General features: G+C 42.1%; 1 pseudogene; it reads left to right on the top strand.

Annotated features, from left to right (window-relative positions):
- Positions 1-22,444: 22,444 nt before the first annotated feature.
- LOC131502306 (keratin, type II cytoskeletal 8-like) lies at positions 22,445-23,906 on the top strand (annotated as a pseudogene).
- The last annotated feature ends 1,223 nt before the right edge of the window (positions 23,907-25,129 follow it).

Here is a 25,129-nt window from a genome sequence, read left to right on the forward strand (position 1 = left end):
CAACCAAAAAGTAGGAACAACTCAAGTGTCCATGGACAGATGAATGAATAAACAAAATGTAGTCTATACATACAATGTAATATTATTCACCCATAAAAAAGAAAGAAGTTCTGACGTGTTATAACATGGATGAACTTTGAAAACACTATGGTGAGTGAAAGAAGCCAGACACAAAGGAAAAATATATTGTATGATCGCACCTATATGAAATATCTAGAATAGGCATATTCATAGATATAGGAAGTAGAGGGGTGCCTGGGTGTAGTTCAGTCAGTTAAACATCCAACTCTTGATCTCGGCTCAGGTCATGATCTCATGGTTTGTGAATTCAAGCCCTATGTCACCCTCTGCACTAATAGTGTGGAACCTGCTTGGTATTCTATCTCTCCCTCTCTCTACCCCTCCTCTGCTAACTCACACACACACATGTTTTTTTTCTCTCTCTCTCTTTCTCTCTCTCTCTCAAATAAATAAACTTTAAAAAAAAAAAAGAAAGAAAGAAAGAGCGGGGCACCCAGGTGTTGGGTTAAGCACCTGACTTCGGCTCGGGTCATGATCTCATGGTTCATGACTTAAAGCCCCACATCAGGCTCCATGCTGTTAGCACAGAGCCCACATTGGATCCTCCATCCCCCTCTCTCTCTCTGTCCATCTCTCTCTCTCTCTCTCTCTCTCTCTCTCTCTCTGTCTCTCAAAAATAAATAAATAAATAAACTTTAAAAAATAAAAGAAAAAGAAATAGGAAGCAGAATAGAGGTTACCAGGGTTGGGGGAAGAGGGAATGAGGAGCTGTTGTTTAATGGGTATAGTTTATACTGGGGATGATGAAAAGTTTTGGTGATGGGTACACAGGATTGTGAATGTTATTAATGCCAATGAAATGTACACTTAAAAATGATTAACATGACAAATACTATGCACATTTTACCACAACTTTAAAAACTATTTTTAAAAAAGTCTCTATTAGCAGCCCAGTATGAGTTACCCCAAAAGGGCTTTCTTCTTTTGGTGCCCTGCACCCACTTTGCCTCTCAGTACATTTGTGGAGAGTAGTTGGCACATAGAAGTGCACAGATATGAAAAACAGATGAGCTTAACTAAGGATAGAATTGACCATATACTAAAGGCCTCGCCATTTCCAGCAGAGTTTATTCAGCAGGACTGCCACAGCCTTGCAGAGTTACAAAGACAAATGTACTCATAAGGGAAAGAGTCAAGGCCTACATCTCTTAAGAGAGCAGAGAAGAGTGGCAGAGTAAATTTAAAAGGAGAGGAGGTACCTTGCATATCCCAGAAAGCAGGAACACAGAGTTCACAGCCCCACTCTCATTCTTCAAGCTTCCTTCTGTATCAGCACAATCATAGGAGAAACCTTGTCCCTGAACAGCCATTCTGTTCCTGGCACCATTGCTTCCCCAAGAGGGCAGTGTCTCTGGAATTTGTCCAAGAGCAAAATGGATTTTTAGGGATCAAAGACTTAATTCACATAAAAAGCAAGGTTTACAGCTGGGAAGAATTACTATGTAGTGCTTTTTTCCTCTCCTTTCTGTAATTTATTTCTGGCGTGTTAGAAAGCCCTAGGGAAAAATTAATGTGATTTGTTCAAAATTAAGACTGGCTCCAGTGAAATTTTCATTATACTCCCCAAACCTCAAAATTAAAAAGACACCATGAGTACTTATAAAAATGTCCCTCAGTGCTCTAAATAATTTCTTTAAGGTGTACTCTGTAATTTTTATTGTGTCCCTGAGTTTAAAATTCACTTCCTAAAATATGTGAATGGCAGTATCAGGCAAAGGATGGACACTCCATTTTGTACACAGAAAACAGAAACCTAGGAATGAACAGTAGCAGCCTGCTTTGATTTGTTTGTGGGAGAGGCGGGACTAGAGCCAAAACCTCCTAATTCTTAAAATCCAGGCCTCTTTTCAGAAATACTGTTCTGAACAGATACAATGCAGGGATTAAGATCAGGTTTCTTGGCTAAGGTCAAAATGACAAGTCAGCAGCATGAAAAATTCTGAGGAGTGAGGGATAAAGCACCCTGAACTCAAAATCTTCAGGATGGAGAGGAGCAGTTTCTAGACCTTAACTTTCCAAGCTGTGTGGGTCCCAGCCAGTGTGGGCCTAGCTACAAGACATGATGGGATATTGCCTCAGCCAAAGGCCTATCAGGGAAGCATGAGTAAGGCAGAACTGGGCAGGACTGGGACTAAGGGATCTGACCTTGCCTTGGGTGGCCTGTAGTTTAAATCAAAATGTTCTAAATAATAGGGAAGCCTTAGGTCTAGAAGGGCATCAACACAGTGAATGGGACACCATGGCAGGAATATCTGAGTAGATTCTGCATGTGAGAACAGGTAAGCAGGGCATCCTTGGGTCTCAGCCAGTGGCTGAAGATAGTCAACTCCAGCACCTTGGAGAGAGAGATAAATGTAAAAGCTGGTAAAGCTATCAAAGCCTGGTCAAACAAGGGCCTGCCTCCTGGCCAAAGGGTACACAAATCAGGAGAAAAGACAGCAGTTCAGGTACACAAACTAGACACACAGGGTGAGAGTTAAAGCATAATTTGGAAATACTTCTAGCTATAAGTAACAGAAAAACAGCTAACAGTGGCTTAAACCTTAAGAGCATTTATTGTTTAAGCAGTCCCAAAATTTGTTCAGGAGCTCAACAAGGACATAGAGGTTTCAGGTTTTTTCCATCCTTCCCTTCTACCATTCCTCAGCAGATTGGCCTTTCTGCCCTTGGCCTTGCTACCCAATGGTCACAAAATGGTTGCCACAGCTATAAGCATTATGTCCTCAAATAACTGTCCCCAGAGGCAGAAAGTAGGGGAATATATTTCTCAGAAGAGTTCTCCTTATGTCTCATTGGCCAGAGCTGTATCACATGACTACCTACAAAACCATGTAGTATTTGAGTATGCACTTCTACAGTGTGAGGTAGGAAAAGGAAAAAGAGGAACAGTTATAGGATAACCAGCCAACAGTACCTGCCACAGTGTGGCAGAGAGGCTTCAGGTTGATGGGATATGCTGGGGCCCAGGGTCTCCCCACCAAGCATCCCAGACACCAGACCCCGATTTCCTAGTAAGGATGGGGCTACTAATACTCTTGTTCAGATGGCACAGGGCCTGTATGAGACTAAATCTTTGGTTCAAGGTCTTTAGCACAGACATATGTTTTGGAACAATCCCCTTAACCTAAAACTGTGTGTGTAAAATACCCTCTTCATATAAGATATAATGGCAAAGTCCATCATTTATGCCCTTCCAGGAGCCTGGCTGCTGCCACCAATTCTCTGTCCATCTTTACACCCATGTCAGGAACTGCCAAGCCTGCCCTGCCCCCACCTGGTGGCAAAGTGTAGTGAAACTGCCCCCTAAGACTCTGGCCTCCTTGGGTGGCCTTTGGGAAGCCAGGACCTCAAATTAGTGCCTATAATAGGCTTTCTAGATGTCTTGGCAACTGAGTGTTCTTTTATTTTATTTATTTATTTATTTTTAATATATGAAATTTATGTCAAATTGGTTTCCATACAACACCCAGTGCTCATCCGAAAAGATGCCCTCTTCAATACCCATCACCCACCCTCCCCTCCCTCCCACCCCCCATCAACCCTCGGCAACTGAGTGTTCTGATAAACCAGATGGACCCTCTCCTGGCAGATGTAATTCCAAATCACAGCAACTGTAACCAGAGGCAATGATGGCTAATTAGTGACAGCTAACACTTATGTAGCATTTACTATGAGCCAGGAACAGTATGTTCTATCCCCTTTATATGCCCAAACTCATTTAACCCTCATAACAACCCTGTGAGTAGGTAGTTATCATCATACCCATTTTATACATGAGGAAACTGAGGCACAGAGAGGTTAAGGAACTCACTCAAGGTCACACAGTTAATAAATGGCAGAGCCAGGATTTGCAGTAGCACAGCCTAGCCCCAGAATCCATGCTCTTAACCACTACACTGCCTCTTATCCAAGTAAACTTTGCAGTGCTTTGAACCAAACATTGCAAAAATGCAGCTCACAGAGACAGTAGGAAGCATATGGATGAAGAAAGAATGCTGGGCACTGTCATTCATTCATTCATCTTCCCCCAGGGTCTGGTGACTTTACCCAGTACTATTGTGGTAGGTTGTGGTGGCACCCACTGGGCAGTGAGGGCCACTCCATCTCGACAGTGGCACACTGTGTTAGTGAGAAACCTAAGTGGGGGTGCCTGGGTGGCTCAGTTTAAGCGTCCAGCTCTTGATTTTGGCTCAGATCATGATCTCACAGTTTGTGAATTCGAGCCCTGTGTCGAGCTCTGTGCTGACAGCATGGAGCCTGCTTGGGATTCTCCCTCTCTCCCTCTCTCTGTCCCTCTCCTGCTCGTGCACTGTCTCTCAAAATAAATAAATAAATAAATAAACTTAAAAAAGAAAACAAGAAACCTAAATGGAGAGCATCTAATCCAAATATTTGTGTAAAGAGCAGTCTCTGTAGCTAGGCTACTCTGGGCCAGGCAAGATCAGACACAGCCTCTGTTAGAATGTAGTTGTCACTTGGGTTATACTTAACATTCCCACATAATAGAGTCTTTGTGAACTTTTTATGATACATAAACAAAACATCTTGTTTCTCATGCAGTTACTTCAAAGAGATTTTATGGCTGCCTGCCTAATGCTGACATGAAATTGCTTTTGTCTTAACTGCCAGAGTCATGAGGTAACAATATTTGAAACACAAAGCTTGCTCCTGTTTTAATTGCTTTGTGACTTTTTTTTATCCATGAAGTACCAAATGTAAAATTCATTTTAAAAAGGTTTGTTTATATATACAGATTTCCTCCAGGGCTCCTTTTTAAAGGGCACTCACAACTTTATAAAATATATAAAATTTGAGTTAAAATATGCAGACTGTTTCATGACCTTGGGTTTGGGGGTTGCAATGATGAAAGTCAATCACCCTCTGACTTTGGCAGAACCTTTAGGTAACTCGGCCTCTGTTGAAGGGAATACCAAAATTCTAAATGCTCAAAAATAATATTTCACCTAAATCGGGTGTTTGGGATTTGCTTCTAGATAATGTGTTAATTATAGGGCAAGTATATAATATTTTCAACCAAAGTGTGACTCCCTAATGACATCATCTACTTCTGGAGCCACCATTACCTCACCTTAAGCTGATTCACTTTAATTACACGATGGGTGACATTAATGACATAATGTGAGAAATAATCACCAATGAATACCCTAATTCAGCCTCTTCATTTAAACATTGGTTATGAAAAAATAAGCTATATAGAATGAGGACTTTGTTTTGCACTGCTAAAGTGGAAACTGAAATTTAATATTTAGGATACAGTCCAAAAGCCACCATCTTAAAAGTTCCTTCTGCCTCTGATTAGGGATCTTCTTGTGAGAGGGTCAGCCACATGGAATGGTACCAAGTAAGAACCTTCTAAGGGTCAGTTACAGAGCTAACTCTTAGGATTGGCCCTAAGCAAATGTATGAAGGTCAGGAAATTTTGCCTGTCTGCAGCCCCTTTTCTTGGCTTGGCCCCCTTCCCCTCACTCTCCCACATCTCTCTCTTGCTTTCTCTCTAGTGGAGGAAGGGATAATCAGGGAAGGCCTCAACATCACTGTCTTGACTAAACTCTTGGCTCTTATGTTCCAGTTATCCAGGTTGATTAGATCTATGTTCCAATTATCCATGTTGCTCAGGCAACCCAGACTCAGAGGAAACGAATTTGTAGCAGCATTCTAAAGTAATAGCTTTCAGGAGAAAGGCAGTTTTCAGGCTGACCAGTGGATAATACATTCCCTCACTTGCAAGACAGCCTGCTTACAAGGCAGAAGAAAACTGCAATAGTCAGAATAGCTAAGTTAGCCTGTGGTAACAAACAGCTCCAAAACTCAGTGGCTTACAACCAGCAAAAAATATTGCTCATTCACACCAGATGTCTAGCACAGCTCTGCTCCTTGCCATATTCACGCAGACTGTTGAGGCAGAAGGAAAAGAGAAATCATGAGCCACAGGGAAGGGGTACTGAAGAGAAAGAAAAAAAGGGACTATTTGGGGGAACAGTAATACAATCTGCCACAAGTACATGAAATATCTCAGAAGACCCCTAAGCTTAGAGTCAAAAAATGGAGTTCCCCTTCCAGCTCTGCTGCCTAACAAACTCTTGACCTTGGACAACTCACTTCACCCCTCTGAGCTTCATTTTACAATTAGGAAAATAAGGAGACTGAATTCCATAACTCTCAAGGTAGCTTCCAGCTTGGAGACTTGAGGTTCCTGATTGCTAAAATAGGGATCCTTTTACCAGCCAGAGCCTTCAGTACTCTGCCAGAGTTTTTCTCTAAAAACTCTAAACTTTTCTGACTCTATCAGAAGGTACCTTATTTGAGCTATAAAAAGCCTGATGTCCCAACTGGGAGTCCATTTCTGAACCCCAGAACACAGAAAATGATTCATGTGATCTGTTCTCAATTCTCCCAAGGAGAACTAAGAACAAGTACCATTCTAGATGTACACGAAAGAAGTTAATTCATTACATACAATGGATGCAAATGTGCACCAGGGTCTAATTCCCTCTTGGAACTCTCTTCTGATTATCACCTGGGTCTGTTCTTTGGATTTGAAGGAGCTCAGCTCAAGCTTCCCCAAATCTTGTGTGAAATTCAATGCTGTCCCCAAATGTCTGCAAATAGCTAGGAGCTCATGACTTCCTGACTTCTTCTTAGTAGAAAGTCTAGGTCTTGCGGAGTCTCACTCATACATTTCTCCCTATTCTGTCATCTCATCTCTGTCCAGGTGAGAAAGGCCTTTTCCTTCATCTAGTTGAGGGAAATTAGCTACCCCCAAAGCAAAAGAACTCTATGTTACATGTCCCAACAGTTAAAAACCCAACAAACAAAATAGATCCTTAATGCTTCATTCCCTCAACGTTAAATCTCTTGGTTCTTAGTGAATACTGCAGTTCTCTTTTTTTTAAGATTTTACATTTTGGGGCGCCTGGGTGGCGCAGTCGGTTAAGCGTCCGACTTCAGCCAGGTCACGATCTCGTGGTCCATGAGTTCGAGCCCCGCGTCAGGCTCTGGGCTGATGGCTCGGAGCCTGGAGCCTGTTTCCGATTCTGTGTCTCCCTCTCTCTCTGCCCCTCCCCCGTTCATGCTCTGTCTCTCTCTGTCCCAAAAATAAATAAAAAACGTTGAAAAAAAAATTAAAAAAAAAAAAAAAAGATTTTACATTTTAAGCAATCTCTATGCCCCAATGTGGGGCTCGAACTAATAACCCCAGATCAAGAGTCACATGCTCTATCAACAGAGCCAAAAAGACATCGCTGCAATTCTCTTTCTTTTTTAAGTAGTCACCTGAATCTTTTCCCCAGTGAACGCTCATTCTGTTTACTTTGACTCCCTTTTCAAAATGTGTACTTGAATTGCTTTTCAAAATTGCATAAATTTTTTTATGAATACAAGAGTCTCCATTCCCTGTGGATCCCAACACAGTTGCTGGAAGGGTAGGGGCATTGTCTTGGACACACACATAAATAAGAGAAGTGGTAGAGCTGATGTATTGAGAACCGAGCCAAAGTGACACGTGACTCTGGCTTGTAGGTGCTCTCCTCCTTTCTCCTTACATGAGTATTTTTAGTAAATGTCAGGTGTTGCTATTTCAAAAACTTTTGAGACTGTGGTCTCATTTCCACATCAGTTTCAACAGAAAACATTCCAAAAAGGCCTAAGTTTATAGTAAATACTGACTACTGGATGACCTTGTTCTCAAAGTTATCCACCTGCTCACTGCCAGGAATTTCTCATGAACTCAGCCTATGGCCCAATGCCCAATGCCTTGCCCACTCTTGCTCTCAGCTTCATGTCCACCCTGGGCCTTGCTTCCTCACTCACTCTGTATTTCTTCTTCTCCTTTCTCCTGTCTTCACTCACTCCAGGAATTCTCATCCATCCTTCTGTAGGCAATTTTGCCAGTACCTGTGTTGTCTCCTTTTGCTCTGTCCATGTGCTTCGTCTTCCATCCCCCAAGCAGCCTCTCAAAGGATTTGAGGCCCTTCCCTAAATTCTGGTAGCAGCTGATATAATCAAATGTTCACCCTTCTGTGCTGCCTTAATACTGCAGGTTGGGTTTGATCAACCTTAGTAACCATGTCTCCAGGTTTCCTATCAGTGATCTTAGCCTCCCAGTATCTGGGAACTGGGCTTCCTGTCTATTTTGGTTCTCTCTTGTTGCATACAACATACTCCATAAACCTAGGGGCTTAAACAACCATTTACTTCTTTTTCACCAGTCCCTTGATTGACTGAGCTCAGCTGGGTGATTCTCCTACTCCACATGACATCAGCTAGGATTGTAGTCATCTGGGGCCTAGCTGAACTGGAACATTCAGGATGGCATACTCACATGGCTGGCAGCAAATTCTGGTTGTTTGCAGGGATGTCAACTGGGGCTATTGACCACTGTACCTCAGTTCTCCTTTATGTGGCCTTGCCATGTGGCTCGAGCTTCTCATACCATGGTGACTGGGTTATGGGAGGAACTGTGTCAGGAATGCACAATGCAAGAGGAAGAAGCATAAGCTGGTAGTTCTATGAATGACTGGACTCAGAATTCCCAGAATGTCAGCATGAAGCCCGTGTCAAGGCAAGCCCAAATTCACAGGGAGGGAAAAGAAGCTCTACCCTGATGTAGAGAGTGGCATGTGTGTAAAGGCAGGGGGGAAGATATTATCGGGGCCATCTTTGGAGACTAGCTAGCACACTGTCTACTACTCCCAGGCACTCAGTGCCCACTTCCCCAATACATGCTGTCAGATCACTGTGATAACTAGATTTTGTAAAATCTTCTACTTATCTGATATAGCCCTACCATACTGACATTTCAAATCTTGGGCTATCCAAAGATAGTCATATTCTATTAGTCCTTTCCTTGTAAACCTTTTGGTTTGAAATTTTCTTTGCAAAGCTCCTAGAATTTTTTTGCTACTCCTGCTCTTATATTTAGACCCTTGACTATATCATTTAGGATCCAATCTGGAAAGCAGAGCCCAAACTAGTTATTTTATAGAGTAATTTAATACAGGGATTTAGTAAAGCAGGTTACTGGAGACCTGGAAACATAAAATGGGAACAATGAGGTAACACAAACACAATTAACTTCAAGAAATAGCCGGCTGAAGAAACAAAGGGAAGAAGTCAGTTCCCAGAGTCTACAGGCCCAGAGGAGGGGTCCCACGGAGCTGGGACTCAGACTGGAGGGGTGGAGGGTGCTGGGATGGCTGGTTCCTCAGAAGCATGGGAAGATGCCACTGTTGACAAAGTGTGGAGTGTAGTTGCTCGCTCATGCTGGCCACAGGAAGGAGCAGTCTCTCTCCAGCGCCCCTACAGCAGAGCCTAGCAGGGACAGCTGGCAAAACAAATGTTTACAGAGTCCCCCACCCCAGCATCACAAAAAGCATGGAATTGAGGAACAATGGCTTAATAACCTGCACTCTGCTTTACTGTGAGTGGCAGGGGTTTTATTGAGTTATTTTATTTCCATGAATGATGTTTATAATATCATTTATGGAGATTAGTGGCGGGGGGGGGGTGGAGTACAGGAATTGCTACAGGAATGAAAATGTACTTTAATCTACACCCCTGGGGCAGTTAGTGAACCCTGAAGGGCTCTCATCAGTGAACCACATTCCAGGGTAGCTATGTGAATCTGAATATTCCCTAGGGCTTTTATATTAACTCAACAGATGTTAGAAATAATTGCTCATTGCTGAAATGAGTGGTGTTGGAGGTATATGAGGGGTCAGAAAGACTATATGAGCCTCATGACTCTTACATAAATAAGAAAATAAGAATCTACTAAACCGAGCTGCCTAACGTGTACATACACCATTCTATTTGATCTGGTGTCCGCTCCTTTCAAAAAGGACAGTGGGGCCTGATCTCATTAAAAGGCCTGGTCATCTGTCTTCAGAACAGTGCTGGGTCTGCCTTGGCTTAAACATTTGGGACCAGGTGCTTGTCAGAATGCCTAAGGAACCGAGAGTGAGGTCACTGAACTCACAGTAACAATTTGTCTGTTTGGTGACTGTTCACTCTAAGTACTTGTATGTTTAGCAAAATTAGGTTTGCTTTTACAGTGATATTCACCTGGTTGTGGGGGAGGAGATCTATAACTCTCATCTGTCTCTGATCACTAAGTATTTCCTTATAGTAACCAAAAGCCCTGATGATGACTGAACAGTCACACTGGTTCAGGTTCCTTTACAAGAACTCTAACAGTTCTTGGTGGTGGTAGCAGCAATACCCATGAGAGAACCCCAAGGAGGTCAGATTTAGGTGAGTCAGAGAACCATGGTCAGCAGATCATCCATCTGTGAAAGTTCTCCCGGGACCTCTTCCTGGAACCCTGGAAATGTGTACATTGAGAAGCCATTTCTTCACCTTGTAATCCACAATCTTCCAGTCCTCCAGATCCAGGAACAGCCCCTCCCTCTAGCCTCAGCCATTTCTCCCTCACTTCCACTCCTCACCCAGGCCCTATCCTGCTGGGCTCCTCTCTCTGGCCACTAAAACAATTCCCACCTGCACTTTGAGAGGTTCACTGTCCTGTGAATAATGAACTGGGAAGAGGGGAAGTCTCCAAGGCCACTGTGAAGTTCAAGCAGCTGCCCTGAGAATTTCATGACAACTTTTGAAATAATTGGGAGATAAAGTGTCACAAGACAAAGGATGGGAGATGTTTTGGAAAAGATTAATCATACAATCTAGAGTTCTCCACATCTCTGCTTGGACATGTGAAGTGTTTCCACAGTCTCTTTATAACCACCTCCTACTGCTCCCAAACACACACGAACCCACTCTTCCAAAGAGATTACTGATCTCATCTGGGAAACAATTCAGTGTTGCCAGTCACACCCTTAAATTAGCTAAGAAAAAAATCATGCTATATTTATAAAGGACCAAGCTTTATATAAGAAGAAATTCAGAAAATAGAAAAAATAAATAAATGCATGGGTCTGTACTGTAACCTAGGATGATTTGGGCCCTTTGGGGGAAACTATTTGGCAGCTTTGGTTATGATTTCTGTTCTACTGTTTGGCCAGGATGGGATTTTTCAAGGCATTCATGCAGCTCATTAAATATGTTATTATGTTGGCTTATGTATCTCTTTCAATTTAAGAACTCAGCCCTTAGAAAACATTTGCCTGAAATGAATCCAAGTAGTTTAAACCTCAGAAGCAAATCCATTTTGACTAATAAAATACTAATTCTCTAAATAAGCAAGACGGTTTTTCTTAAATGAGAATCTAATTGTGAAATCCTATATCCTTAAATTTAGCAAATTACTAACATAGACATTTCTAAGCCTATGCGACTTGGATCAGATTTCTCATCATCAGAAAAAGGAATAATTTCTCTATCATCAGAATTTGAAATGAGCTGCAAGAACACAGACCTCAGCTGGCAATCACCTCTCGAAGTAAACAAACCCATATGCTGGGACCTGGAAGATTTGGGTCTTCCATGACTTCCACCATCCTCCCTATGTACACCCAACACCCACCAGCCAATCACTTTCAGATCCTTAATTGGCCTCTTTGCCCTTCATTGGGGACTAGGAATAGCTCCTGTCCTTAATGAAATTTTCTTCCTCCAATTCCAGAGACAAAGCATTAGTGCACATATTTTCATGTAGAACAGGTAGTCAGGTGTGACTGATCTACTCTCCCAGCCCTCAAGCCAGAATTGCATAAATTGACACACTCTAAAAGAGAAAATTAGCATGTAACATCTGGGTCTCTTCACTCAGAAATGCATCAATTAAGAATTAGTCTTCTGGCTCTAAACAAATAACTTAGAGCAGTGTATCTTAAAAAGGCAGATCCCACCATTCCCTCCTAGGGAAGATGCTTTGTCCCTTGGCATACAGTCGGCCACAAGAGCTGATCAATATTCTGGCTGCATCCTTTGAACTGTTGCAAACATTATCAGCCCAGTTCTATCTTTTTATTACAGCCACAGGACAAAGTCTTTCTTCAAACTAGTAGAGTCACCTATAGGCTGCCTTGCAATTTAGTATGTAGATGGCAAAAGTCTAACAAAGGGGAGATTTGTGGAATGAAAATAAGCAGCAGAGACCAGAGACGAATTTGAAAAAATGAAAATGCCATATACACATTTCATTACCTTGAGTCTTTTGGACAATACGTATACCTTAGACTTTTCAGAATAAATTACTTTGAGCAGACCCTCAAGCCAAATTGTATTCTCAGTTGTTTGTTCTCACTTAGGTATACATTCGTTGACTAAAAACAAAATGACTACTTACTATATGCAAGGCGCTAAGTGTATTAGTTGCTGGGGACAGGTTCATGATATAGTTACAGTTTCCAACCTCGTGAAGGTCCTAGTCAATCATGGGACACAGTCAATTACATAAGAAAAAGCAATGTCTTGTGGTAAAGGTTCTGATAAAATCAAGTGCTGGAGCTTTGGCAATGCAGGCAAGGAGTAACTAGTTCATCCTACAGGAGGTACCATTTACACTGGCAGCCAGGAGAGGTGAATCCCCTGTGGTGAGTGGGAGCAGGGAGGTAGGGGTGAGAAAGAGAAACAGAAGAGTGCCATCAGGAGAAGGCAGTAGCATGGATGAAGCCTTGCAAGTGAGATACATCATGCCCTATTATTGCACCTGATCATCCCCTGATCATCAAAAGACTGAGGAGAATGCAGTGAGAGAAGTGGAGAAGCTGCAAGAGAAGAAGATGGAAAAGTAAGAAAACAGATTGTGAAGCATTTACAACTGGACCCAAAAGTCAAAGGAAAGTGAGGTTGATTGGATTGTTGCTCCCAGTTCTTCACTTCCTTCATGTTATAGAGAAAGGACTAAAAAAAAAAAAATCACAAATGAGAGAGGAAAGATCACAACCAACAGCACGAAATTACAAACAATTATAAGAGAATTTTATGAAAAGTTATTTGCCAATAAACTGGGCAATCTGGAAGAAATGGACAAATTCCTAGAAACATATAAAATACCCACATTGAAACAGGAATAGAAAATTTTAACAGAACCATAATCAGCAAAGAAGTTGAATCAGTAATCAAAAATCTCCCAACAAACAAAAGTCCAGGACCAGATGGCTTCCCAAGGGAATTCTACTAACATTTAAAGAAGAATTGAGGGGCACCTGGGTGGCTCAGGAGGTTAAGCCTCCGACTTTGGCTCAGGTCATGATCTCTTGGTTTGTGGGTTCAAGCCCTTCATCAGGCTTTATGCTGACAGCTCAGAGCCTGGAGCCTGCTTCTGACTCCATGTCTCCCTCTCTCTGCCCCTCCCCTGCTCACACTCTGTCTCTTTCTCAAAAATAAACATTTTTTAAAAAATAAGAACTGATAACCAGGACACCTGGGTGCCTCGGTCAGTTAAGCGTCTTTTTTTTTTTTTTTAAGATCGATTGACTGATTGATTGATTGAAAGGGAGTGCAAACGAGGAAGGAACAGAGAGAAAAGGAAAGAGAGAGAATTCCAAACAGACTCCACACGGTCAGTATGGAGCCCAATGTGAGGTTTGAACCCACAAACCAAACTGTGAGATCATGACCTAAGCCAAAATCAAGTGTTGGATGCTCAACTGCCTGAGCCACTCTGGCACCCCTAGCAACCAACACTTGATTTTGGTTCAGTAATGACCTCACTGTTAGTGATATTGAGCTGCATTGGACTGTACACTGACAGGGCAGAGGCTGCTTAGGATTCTCTCTCTCTCCCTCTCTCTCTCTGCTCCTCCCCCACTCAGGCACATGCATGCACACACACGCACGCAGGCTATCTCTCTCTCAAAATACATAAACTTTTTTTAAAAAAAGAAGAGTTAATATCTGTTCTTCTCCAACTGTACCCAAAAAAATAGAAATGGAAGGAAAACTTCCAAACCCTTTCTACGAGGCCAGCATTACTATGACTCCAAAACCAGACAAAGACCTCACTAAAAAAAGGAGAATTACAGGCCAATCTCCCTGGTGAACATGGGAGGCAGAAATTCTCAACAAGAGACTAGCAAATCCAACCCAACAATACATTAAAAGAATCATTTACCATGATCAAGTGGGACTTATTCCTGGGCTGCAAGAGTGGTTCAGTATTTACAAATCAATCAACGTGATACACCACATGAAAAAAAGAAAGGATAAGAACCATATGATCATCTCAATAGATGCAGAAAAAGCATTTGAAAAAGTACAGCATCCATTCTTGATAAAAACCGTCAACAAAGTAGGGATAAAGGCCATATACAAAAGACCCACAGCTAGCATCATCCTCAATGGGGAAAAACTGAGAGCTTTTCCTCTACAGTCAGGAAGAAGACAGGGATGACCACTCTCAGTGTTGTTATTTAATATAGAACTGGAAGTCTTAGCTTCAGCAATCAGACGACAAAAAGAAATAAAAGGCATTCAAACCAGCAAGGAAGAAATAAAACTTTCAGTATTCAAAGATGACATGATAGTCTATATAGAAAATCCAAAAGACTCACCAAAAAAAATGCTAGAACTGGATACATAAATTCAACAAAGTCACAGGATACAAAATCAATGTACAGAAATCTCTTGCATTTCTAAACACCAATAATGAAGCAGCAGAAAGAGAAATCAAGGAATTGATCCCATTTACAATTGCACCAAAAAACATAGGATCCCTAGGAATAAACCTAACCAAAGAGGCAGAAGATCTGTGCTCTGAAAACTCTAGAACACGTAAGAAAGAAATTAAGGAGGGCACAAAGAAATGGAAATACATTCCATTCTCATGGATTGGAAGAACAAACATTGTTAAAATGTCTATACTAGCCAAAGCAATCTACACGTACAATGCAATCCCTATCAAAATACCACCAGCATTTTTCACAGAGCTAGAACAAACAATCCTAAAGTTGGTATGGAACCACAAAAGACCCCAAATAGCCAAAGAAATCCTGAAAAAGAAAAGCAAAGCTGGAGGCATCACAATTCCAGACTTCAAGCTATATTATAAAGCTATAGTCATCAAGACAGTGTGGTCCTGGCACAAAAACAAACACATAGATCAATGGAACAGAACAGAAAACCCAGAAATGACCCACAACTATATGGCCAACTCATCTTTGACAAAGCAGAAAAGAATATCCAATGGAAAAAAAACCAGTCACTTCAACAAATGGTGTTGGGAAAACTGGATGGCAACATGCAGAAGAATGAAAATGGATCACTTTCTTACACCATACACAAAAATAAATTCAAAATGGATGAAATACCTACATGTGAGACAGGAAACCATCAAAATCCTAGAGAAGAAGGAACATAGGCAGCAACTTCTTACTAGACACATCACTGGAAACAATCACTCTTTATCCTTTCATTAGTTGATGGACATTTGGGCTCCTTCCATAGGTTGGCTATTGTTGACAATGCTGCTATGAACACTGAGGTGCATGTACCCCTTTAAATCTGTATTTTTGTATCCTTTGGGTAAATACCTCCTAGTGCAATTGCTGGATCATAGAATAGTTCCATTTTTAACTTTTTGAGGAATCTCCATACTGTTTTCTACAGTGGTTGCACCAGTTTGCATTCCCACCAACAGTACAAGAGGGTTCCAATTTCTCCGCATCCTCACCAACACCTGTTGTTTCTTATGTTGTTAATTTTAGGCATTCTGACAGGTGTGAGGTGGTATCTCATCATGGTTTTGACTTGTATTTCCCTGATGATGAGTGATGTTGAGTATCTTTTCAAGTGTCTATTGGCCATCTGGATGTCATCTTTGGAAAAATGTCTGTTCAGGTCCTCCATTTTTAATCACATTGTTTGGTTGTGTGGTTTTGGTTGGTTTGTTTGTTTGTTTCTGGTTTGAGTTATATAAATTCTTTATATATTTTGGATATTAAACCCTTATCAGATATATCATTTGGAAATATCTCCTCCCATTCAGTACGTTGCTTTTTTGTTTTGTTGATGGTTTCCTTTACTGTGCAAAAGCTTTTTAATGCTTTTTATTTTGATGTAGTCCCAGTAATTTATTTTTGCTTTTATTTCTCTTACCTTAGGAGACATATCTAGAAAAATGTTGCTATGGCCGATGTCAAAGAAATTACTACCTGTGTTTTCTTTTCTTTTCTTTTTTTTTTTTAAAGATTTTAAAAAGGGTCACCTCAATGCCTTGGTCAGTTGGGTGTCCTGCTCTTGATTTCAGCTCAGGTCCTGATCTCACAGTTCGTGGGTTTGAGCCCTGTGTTAGGCTCTGTGCTGACAGTGTGGAGCCTGCTTGGAATTCTCTCTCTCCCTCTCTCTCTGCCCCTCCCTCTGCTCACATGCATGCACTCTCTCTCAAAATAAATAAAACATATTTTTAAATATTTAAAGATTTAAAAAATGTAAGTAATCTCTGCACTCACCATGGGGCTCAAACTCACAACCCCAAGATCAAGAGTCATATGCTTTACTAACTTAGCCAGACAGGTGTCCCCTTCCTGTGTTTTCTTCTAGGATTTATATGGTTTCAGGTCTCACATTTAGGTCTTAATTTTGAGCTTATTTTTGTGTGTGGTTTTAATAAGTGGTCTAGTTTCATTCTTTTACATGTAGCCACCCAGTTTTCCCAGCACCCTTTAGTGAAGAGACTATCTTTTCCCCACAATGAAATCAGGTTTTATTAGCCTGACATAATTTCAGCATTTGAGGCATCAGGCATTTTGGATATTTGTTGACGCTTCTCTCCCTAGGACAGTGCACAGAAAGGCACTACCCATGTTTACCTAGCGCACCCTGCTTTTTTCTATGGCTCCATTACTGACCAGTTCTTGTTTTTGATTGACACTTGGGTTTCCAAAAAGCTGTTTAAGACAATTCCCTACCTCAAAGCCATGTAGCTCTCCCACGTGGAATGTTTAAATCCAGAAAGGTTAAATAGGCCAATGCAGTTTTTAAAAACAATCTGCAAGTGAAGTAATAATGCTAAATAAATTAAAATTTGGATGGCTCTTCTTATAAAGCCAATTGTAGTACTACAGTGCTGACACACTGATTTTCATTTAGGGTTTTACCTCCATGACAAAGCATTAGGGAAAATGTCACAGCTGTCTGTTTGAACAATCTTTAGTCTTCCAAATGAACCACAAATTAATAAATAATTCTGTTAGTGATGTATTCACCCTTACATCTCCTCCAACTTACCCCTAATTGACTAAGCAGTTTCAAGATAAAATTGCATGGTACTGAATAAAATGTAAGCATAAGCATGTAAATAATATCACCATAGATCACCATTCTTGTCAAACTTAGCCTGTCTACATTTACCCATGCATTTACTGCTCTACAGTTTACTGGAACAGAGTAGCAGCTTTCAATAGGCAGTTGCTTTAGAATCACCTGATAGGGTGGGAATGGCAGTATCTTGCAACTTTCTACATTCTAACTGGAACGGGAAGTCCTTTCATATTTACTTAAAACCCTTGATTGGCTTATTAGTATTTCTGCTACAATTGGTACATGATTTCCAGCATAAATTGTTGCTTCTCTTTTGAGGTATCTGTACTCCTTAGATGTCTGGTTATTTTGGCCTATGAACTGATATTCCCATGGAGGTACTGGCTGCTTGACCTCATATCTACAGGTAATGGCTGAAGGCCAGCCCCTAATCTGGGTCAACTCCAGAGTTCAAGGGAAGCAGCAAGAGGGAGTACTCCCTATATGCAAGTTCTTACGCAAGGTTCTAACTATATTATATGCTAGGGATAGGGTGGCAAAAGAGTCACCTGTTCACTCTCACCCTATTGAGCGAATTCTCAGACTAGGGGTACACCTTTGAACCCTTAGAGTAGTGGCACTTGGAGAAGGCAGTCACTATGCAGGGAGCAGGGTGATTGCCTAAGGTTAGACAGTCCATCTTGTCTCAGCCATTCAGCACCCCAGGAACACCTGGTCTCTGTTTAACTTACTTCCACAGTCCCCTACAATCATGGTTTTGTCTCACTTGATTGTGCCCCTCATGAGAAGTCCTGCATTTGCTATTTCCAGGAGCCCTGAAAATGTTCCAGTCTGCAACTATTTCTTAAACTAATTTCCTAGTTTGGGGCTGTCAGACCATAGAATATAAATTCAGACTGAAAACTACCCTGAGGAAAGTCGATGATTATTTATTCCCATGGATATATTTGTAAGTACATATGTGTGTGCGTGGGGGGTGGGGTATGTGTATTCTCCACCCCCACCCCCACTCAAAGCTCAGACAAGGGTAGACAAGCTTCTTTGTTTCTACCTCAGCTGACAGATGGCTTTGCTTTCTACTCCACTGTGGCCCTCTCAGAGTCCCAAGTTTATACAAGGTTCTTAGTTCTAGTTCCCCATTTTGTCTGGTCCCAGACCCTTTTCTCTGGACCTGAAAAGTTGTTAAAACCAACTTGGTTGCAAAGGTAGGAGTTCTGTCTTCCTCTTCTGGGGGAAACAGTGTCAGCAGCTGCTTACCATGTGAAACTATAGGTCTAGCTCTGATTTTGGCCTTGAAGTATTTTCCTTACTATGCATTTAAAATGATACTTGCCTTCTACAGGTGCTTGGGTGGCTCAGTTGGTTAAGTGTCTGACTCTTGGTTTTGGCTCAGGTCATGATCTCACAGTTCATGAGATCGACCCCCCATGTCAGGCTCCACATTGCACTTAGTATTCTCTCTCCCCCTATCTGCCCCTCCCCTGCTTTTGCTCTCTCTCTCTCAAAATAAATAAATAAACATTAAAAAATAAAAATGGTTAAAAAATGATACTTGCCTTCTAAAAAATAATAGACTTTAAGAAGGGGAGGCACGGGGCACCTGGGTGATTCAGTCAGTTAAGCGTCCAGCTTTGGCTAAGGTCATGATCTCACGGTTCATGAGTTCAAGCCCCACGTCAGGCTCTGTGCTGACAGTGCAAAGCCTGCTTGGGATTCTCTCTCCCACTCTTTCTGCTCTTTCCCCATTTGCTCTCTCTCTCTCTCTCTCTCTCTCTCTCTTTCTCTCTCAAAGTAAATAAACTTTAAAAAATAAAATAAAATAAAATAAAATAAAATAAAAATAAAGGGGCGGGGCTGGCTGGCTTAGTCAGAAGAGCATGTGATTCTTGATCTCAGAGTTACGAGTTTGAGCCCCACGTTGGGTGTAGTAGAGATTACTGAAAAAATAAACTTTTTAAAAATGTTTACTTATTTATTTTGAGAGAGAGAGAAAGAGAGGGAGAAAGAGAATCCCAAGCAGGTTCTGCGCTGTCAGTGCAGAGCCTGATGCAGGGCTCAATCTCATGAATTGTGACATCATGACCTGAGCAGAAATCAAGAGTTGGACACTTAACCGACTGAGCCACCCAGATGCCCCCCAAAAATAAATAAACTTTTAAAAAAAGATACTTGCCTTATTTTATCCAGCACTTCTAGGTGTTCTATAGAAGAAGGGCTTTCAGATTATCCAAACTGCCACATGACCCAAAAGGGAGGTTCTATGGGAGGCTAAAAAACATATAAACACAAACATGTCCATGCTTCAGCCTCAGAGAGTCCCAGCCTTGCATCCAGCCAGGGCCCAGGACCAGGAGTATTCTGTTTTTTGTTTAGTCTTAAATTTTTTTTAATGTTTATTTATTTATTTTTTTTTTAATTTTTTTTCAACGTTTTTTATTTATTTTTGGGACAGAGAGAGACAGAGCATGAATGGGGGAGGGGCAGAGAGAGAGGGAGACACAGAATCGGAAACAGGCTCCAGGCTCTGAGCCATCAGCCCAGAGCCTGACGCGGGGCTCGAACTCACGGACCGCGAGATCGTGACCTGGCTGAAGTCGGACGCTTAACCGACTGCGCCACCCAGGCGCCCAATGTTTATTTATTTTTGAAAGAGAGAGAGACAGAGACAGAGCACGAGTGGGGGAGGGGCAGAAACAGAGACTGAATCTGAAACAGGCTCCAGGCTCTGAGCTGTCAGCACAGAGCCCAATTCAGGCCTCAAACTCGGGAATGGTGAGATCATGACCTGAGCCGAAGTCGTACACTAACTGACTGAGCCACCCAGGCAGCCCAGGACCAGGGGTATTTTGAAGATGCACCATCCTCCAAGTGATTCTGATAGGTGTCTCCCCTTAAAAACCACTGGAACAGAAAATAATAAGCCTGTATCATTATAGCATGTAAGGAGACTGTTAACATTTTGCTGGAAAATAATCTCTGCCTATTTTTCAAAGGAAATGAAACCTTTATTGCATCTACAAAGATAAAATGCTTTTGCTACAGATGACTGCCTTTTGATGGTTAGTTCATTTTATAACTAATGGGATGCAGAAGAGTTTGCTGGAATTATGTATTATTATAGTGGACAATTCCGTTTTCTGAAGGGATAATAAAAAATAGATGCTTGCATAATGTTTCCTGCATGAAAACTTTGCTTGGCCAAAATTTTGCTGAGTTCTGAAAACATTTAAAAATTTTGCATCATTTGCTTTGGCCTGTCCATATGCTAAAAACCAGTATCAGAGATTTTGACCTTTGGCAGTTTTGTAGTTGAATAGATAATAATTCAGCAATTTTTAATTGTGTCACTGATAAGATACCTGAATAATGAAAAATTTTCAGTGCCAAGTACAACTATCTAGTTTGCAGTTCTCACCAAAACCCATTAAATCCAAATGGATAAAATTTCCATTGTGAATACTGTACATATTATACAAGATTTGTCCAGAACGTACAAGCTAAATTTTTAAAGTCACCTATCAGAATTATAATTACTATTGACACAACATTTGCTTTGTGTAAAGGTGATAAAAATAGAAAGTTTTAAAATTAGCTTTCTGAAAATTTCTCAGTTATCAAAAAAATATTAGAAAATAAATGGAGGGGCACCTGGTTGGCTCAGTTGGTAGAGCATATGGCTCTTGATCTTAGGGTTGTGAGTTTGAGCTCCACCTTAGGTGTAGAGATTACTTTAAAAAAAATAAAATCTTGGGCTGCCTGGGTGGCTTAGTTGGTTAAGCGTCCAACTTTGGATCAGGTTATGATCTCAAAGTTCGTGGGTTTGAGCCCCACATCAGCTCTGTGCTGACAGCTCAGAGCCTGGAGCCTGCTTCAGATTCTGTGTCTCCCTCTCTCTCTGCCCCTGCCCCACTCATGCTCTGTGTCCCTCCTGCCCTTCCTCCCTCCCTCTCTCCCTCTCTCAAAAATAAACATTAAAAAATCAATAAATTAATAAAATCTTTTTTTAATTTTATTTTTTTTAAATTTATATCCAAATTAGTTATCATATAGTGAAACAATGATTTCAGGAGTAGATCCCTTAATGCCCCTTACCCATTTATCCCATCCCCCCTCCCACAACCCCTCCAGTAACCCTCAGTTTGTTCTCCATATTTATGAGTCTCTTCTGTTTTGTCCCCCTCCATGTTTTTATATTATTTTTGTTTCCCTTCCCTTATGTTCATCTGTTTTGTCTCTTAAAGTCCTCATATGAGTGAAGTCATATGATTTTTGTCTTTCTCTCACTGACTAATTTCACTTAGCATAATACCCTCCAGTTCCATCCACGTAGTTGCAAATGACAAGATTTCATTCTTTTTGATTGCTGTGTAATACTCCATTGTGTGTGTGTGTGTGTGTGTGTGTGTGTGTGTGTGTGTGTGTGTATATATATATATATCACATGTTCTTTATCCATTCATCCATCGATGGACATTTGGGCTTTTTCCATACTTTGGCTATTGTGGATAGTGCTGCTATAAACATGGGGGTGCATGTGTCCCTTCGAAACAGCACACCTGTATCCCATGGATAAATGCCTAGTAGTGCAATTTCTGGGTCGTAGGGTAGTTCTATTTTTAGTTTTTTGAGGAACCTCCATACTGTTTTCCAGAGTGGCTGCACCAGCTTGCATTCCCATAAAATCTTTTTTGAAAACAAAAAAAAGAATTTTCTTCTCAGTTATTTTGACAACCCTCATTATAATATCTAAGTGTCTCCTTGCCCAACTTGAAGCAATCAAAAGTCCATATTCTGTATACCATGATAGTTTTTTTTTTAAAGATTTTATTTTTAAGTAATCTCTATACCCAATGTGGGGCTCAAACTCACACCACCAAAATCAAGAGTCACGCACTCTACTGACTGAGCCAGGCAGGTACCTCCTGATAAGTTTTATATGAGGTATCTCATTTATTTCTTGCAAAAACCCCCTGCTCATACTATCCACATTTTATAAATGAGAAATGAAGTAATGTGTAAGATTGCACAATTGATAGGTGGTAGAGTATTGATTTGAACCTAGAGCTTGTATGTTTAAGAAAACTGCACTGTCTCTCAAAGTAAAAAAACTAAAAAGCGTCCACATAGAAGCAGCATCTTGTGTCCTTCTCGAACCTCTGTCACGTACAGCCTAATTGCCTCCAGTCCAGCCTCCACCATGTCCATCAGAATGACCCAGACCTCTGACAAGGTGTCCACCTCCAGCCCCCGGGGCCGTCAGCAGCCACTCATACATGAGTGCACCTGGCGCCTGCATCAACTCTTCAGCCTTCTCCTGTATGAGCAGCAATAGCAGCTTCTGGGGTGGCCTGGGCGCCAGCATGTGTATGGTCGGGGGCTACAGCAGGGCCAGGGTTATGGGGCACATCATGCCTGTCTCCGTGAACCAGAGCCTACTGAGCCTCCTTAAGCTGGAGGTAGACCCTGACATCCAGGCTGTGAGCACCCAGGAGAAGGAGCAGAACAAGACCCTCAACAAGTTTGCCTCCTTCATCGGCAAGGTGAGGCACTTGGAGCAGAGCAAAATTCCGGAGACCAAGTGGAGCCTCCTGCAGCAGCAGAAAACAGCTCGGAGCAACACGGACAACATGTTCAAGAGCGACATCAACAACCCTGGGCGGCAACTGGACACATTGGGCCAGGAGAAGCTGAAGCCAGAGGTAAAGCTTGGCAACATGCAGGGACTGGTGGAGGACTTCAAGAATAAGTACAAGGAGATCAAAGAGTGTGCAGACATGGAGAATGAATTTGTCCTAATCAAGAAGGATGCAGACAAAGCTTACACGAACAAGGTAGACCTGGAGTCTCACCTGGAAGGGCTCACCAACAAGATTACTTTCTTAAGGCAGCTGTATGAAGAGGAGATTCGTGAGCTACAGTTTCAGATCTCAGACACGTCCATGGTCCTGTCCACAGACAATAGCTGTTCCCTGAAACTGGAAAGCATTATCGCCACGGTCAAGGTTCAATATGAGGACATCGCCAACCACAGACCAGCTGAGGCCTAGACCACATATCAGATCAAGTATGAGGAGCTGCAGATATTGGCTGAGAAGCACAGGGATGACTGCCATCATACAAAGACGGAGATTTCCAAGATGAGCCAGAATATCAGTCAACTCCAGGCTGAGATTGGGGGCCTCAAAGGCCAGAGGGCTTCCCTGGAGGCCTCCATTGCTGATGCAGAGCAGCATGGGGAGCTGGTGATTAAGGACACTAATGCCAAGCTGGCCAAGCTGGAGGCTCCCCTGCAGCAAGGCAAGCAGGATATGGTGTGGCAATTGTGGGAGTACCACAAGCCCATGAATGTTAAGCGGGACCTGGAGATCGGGATCACCACCTATACTGCAAGCTGCTGGAGGGCAAGGAGAGCCAGCTGGAGTGTGGGATGCAGAACATAACTACTCAGGTGGGCTGAGCTCAGCCTATGGGGGCCTTAGAAGCCCTGGCCTCAACTACAGCCTGGGCTTTTTCCAGTCCAGCTTCAGATGTGGAAGAGCTCCAGTTTCCTCATCCAAGTCAGCTCCTCCAAGGCCGTGGTTGTGAAGATCAAGACCCATGATAGGAAGCTGATGTACAAATCATCTGATGTCCTGTCCAAATGAACAGTCACTGTAGTCCCTCCCACCCACCCACCCCACTCCTGAGGCTGCCATAGAGCCTTTGGGGGAAGAAGCTGTGCATGGGGAGCATCAGGAATAGGAGACCCACTAAGGCTCACCCTGGGCCTCAGCCTACCCTTGGGGTAGTCTGCTGCCCTGGGTACTCCCTCTTGCCCATGCCCCCAGCTAAAATCCAATCCCAAATAAAGCCTCAGATGGCTCTTCCAACCCCCCTAAATTTTTTTAAATAAATGAATACATAAAATAAAAACCTAAAAAGCAAAAACACACAAATGGGAAACAAACTTAAAGAACAACCTAGGATCACAATGTTTAACATCAAGTTTCATTGGCTTGACCCTTCCAAATATATGCTAAATCCAACAACCTCTCACCCCCACTGCCTCTCACTGGGACACTGCCATCAGGGACCTCAGTGGTTCACAGAGCACAGTGTGGTCTTGGGATCAGCAGCATGAGCATCACCTGGGAACTGGTTAGAAATGCAGATTCTCTACCCCCTCTGCCACCCGAGACCTGATTATTCAGAAACTCTGGGGGATGGGAGTGGTGAGCTGTGTTTTAACAAGTTCTCCAGAGGCCTCTAGTACATAGTCAAGTTTAACGACTGGCCTAACAGAAAGATGCAGTAGTCTGTTCTTCTGACAGTTCTGCCAACTTTAGCCAGTCTTTACTGAACCATCCGTCTTTTAAGAGCTACTCTTCTGTCTTTACTGAATAAAAATTTACCTTCAAGACCACAGTGATCTTCTTCAGTTCTTCTCAAGTATGTGCTTACTTCAACAGCTGAACTAAATCTGCACAAATCCAAAACGTCAGACCTCCTGTGACCCTGAGAATTTCCGAGGCTTCATGTACCAGTCTATGCACAGAATTCTTTTTTTCTTAAGTTTATTTACTTACTTTGAGAGAGAGAGAGACAGAAACAGAGAGAGCGCGTGCACATGCGCACAAGTTGGGGAGGGGCAGAGAGAAAGGGAGAGAGAAAATCTGAATCAGGCTCCATGCTGTCAGCACAGAGCCCAACATGGGGCTCGATCTTACAAACTGTGAGATCATGACTTGGGCCAAAATCAAGAGTGAGATGCTTAACTGAGCCACCCAAGTGCCCCTGCACAGAATTCTTTATACTGAAGCAGAGTTTAACAATGAAAATAGTTAAAAAGGACTTCTATTCTCTGCTTGTGCCCCTCAATGAACATTAA

Source organism: Neofelis nebulosa, chromosome X, assembly GCF_028018385.1.
Source record: "Neofelis nebulosa isolate mNeoNeb1 chromosome X, mNeoNeb1.pri, whole genome shotgun sequence".
Lineage (NCBI taxonomy): Eukaryota > Metazoa > Chordata > Mammalia > Carnivora > Felidae > Neofelis > Neofelis nebulosa.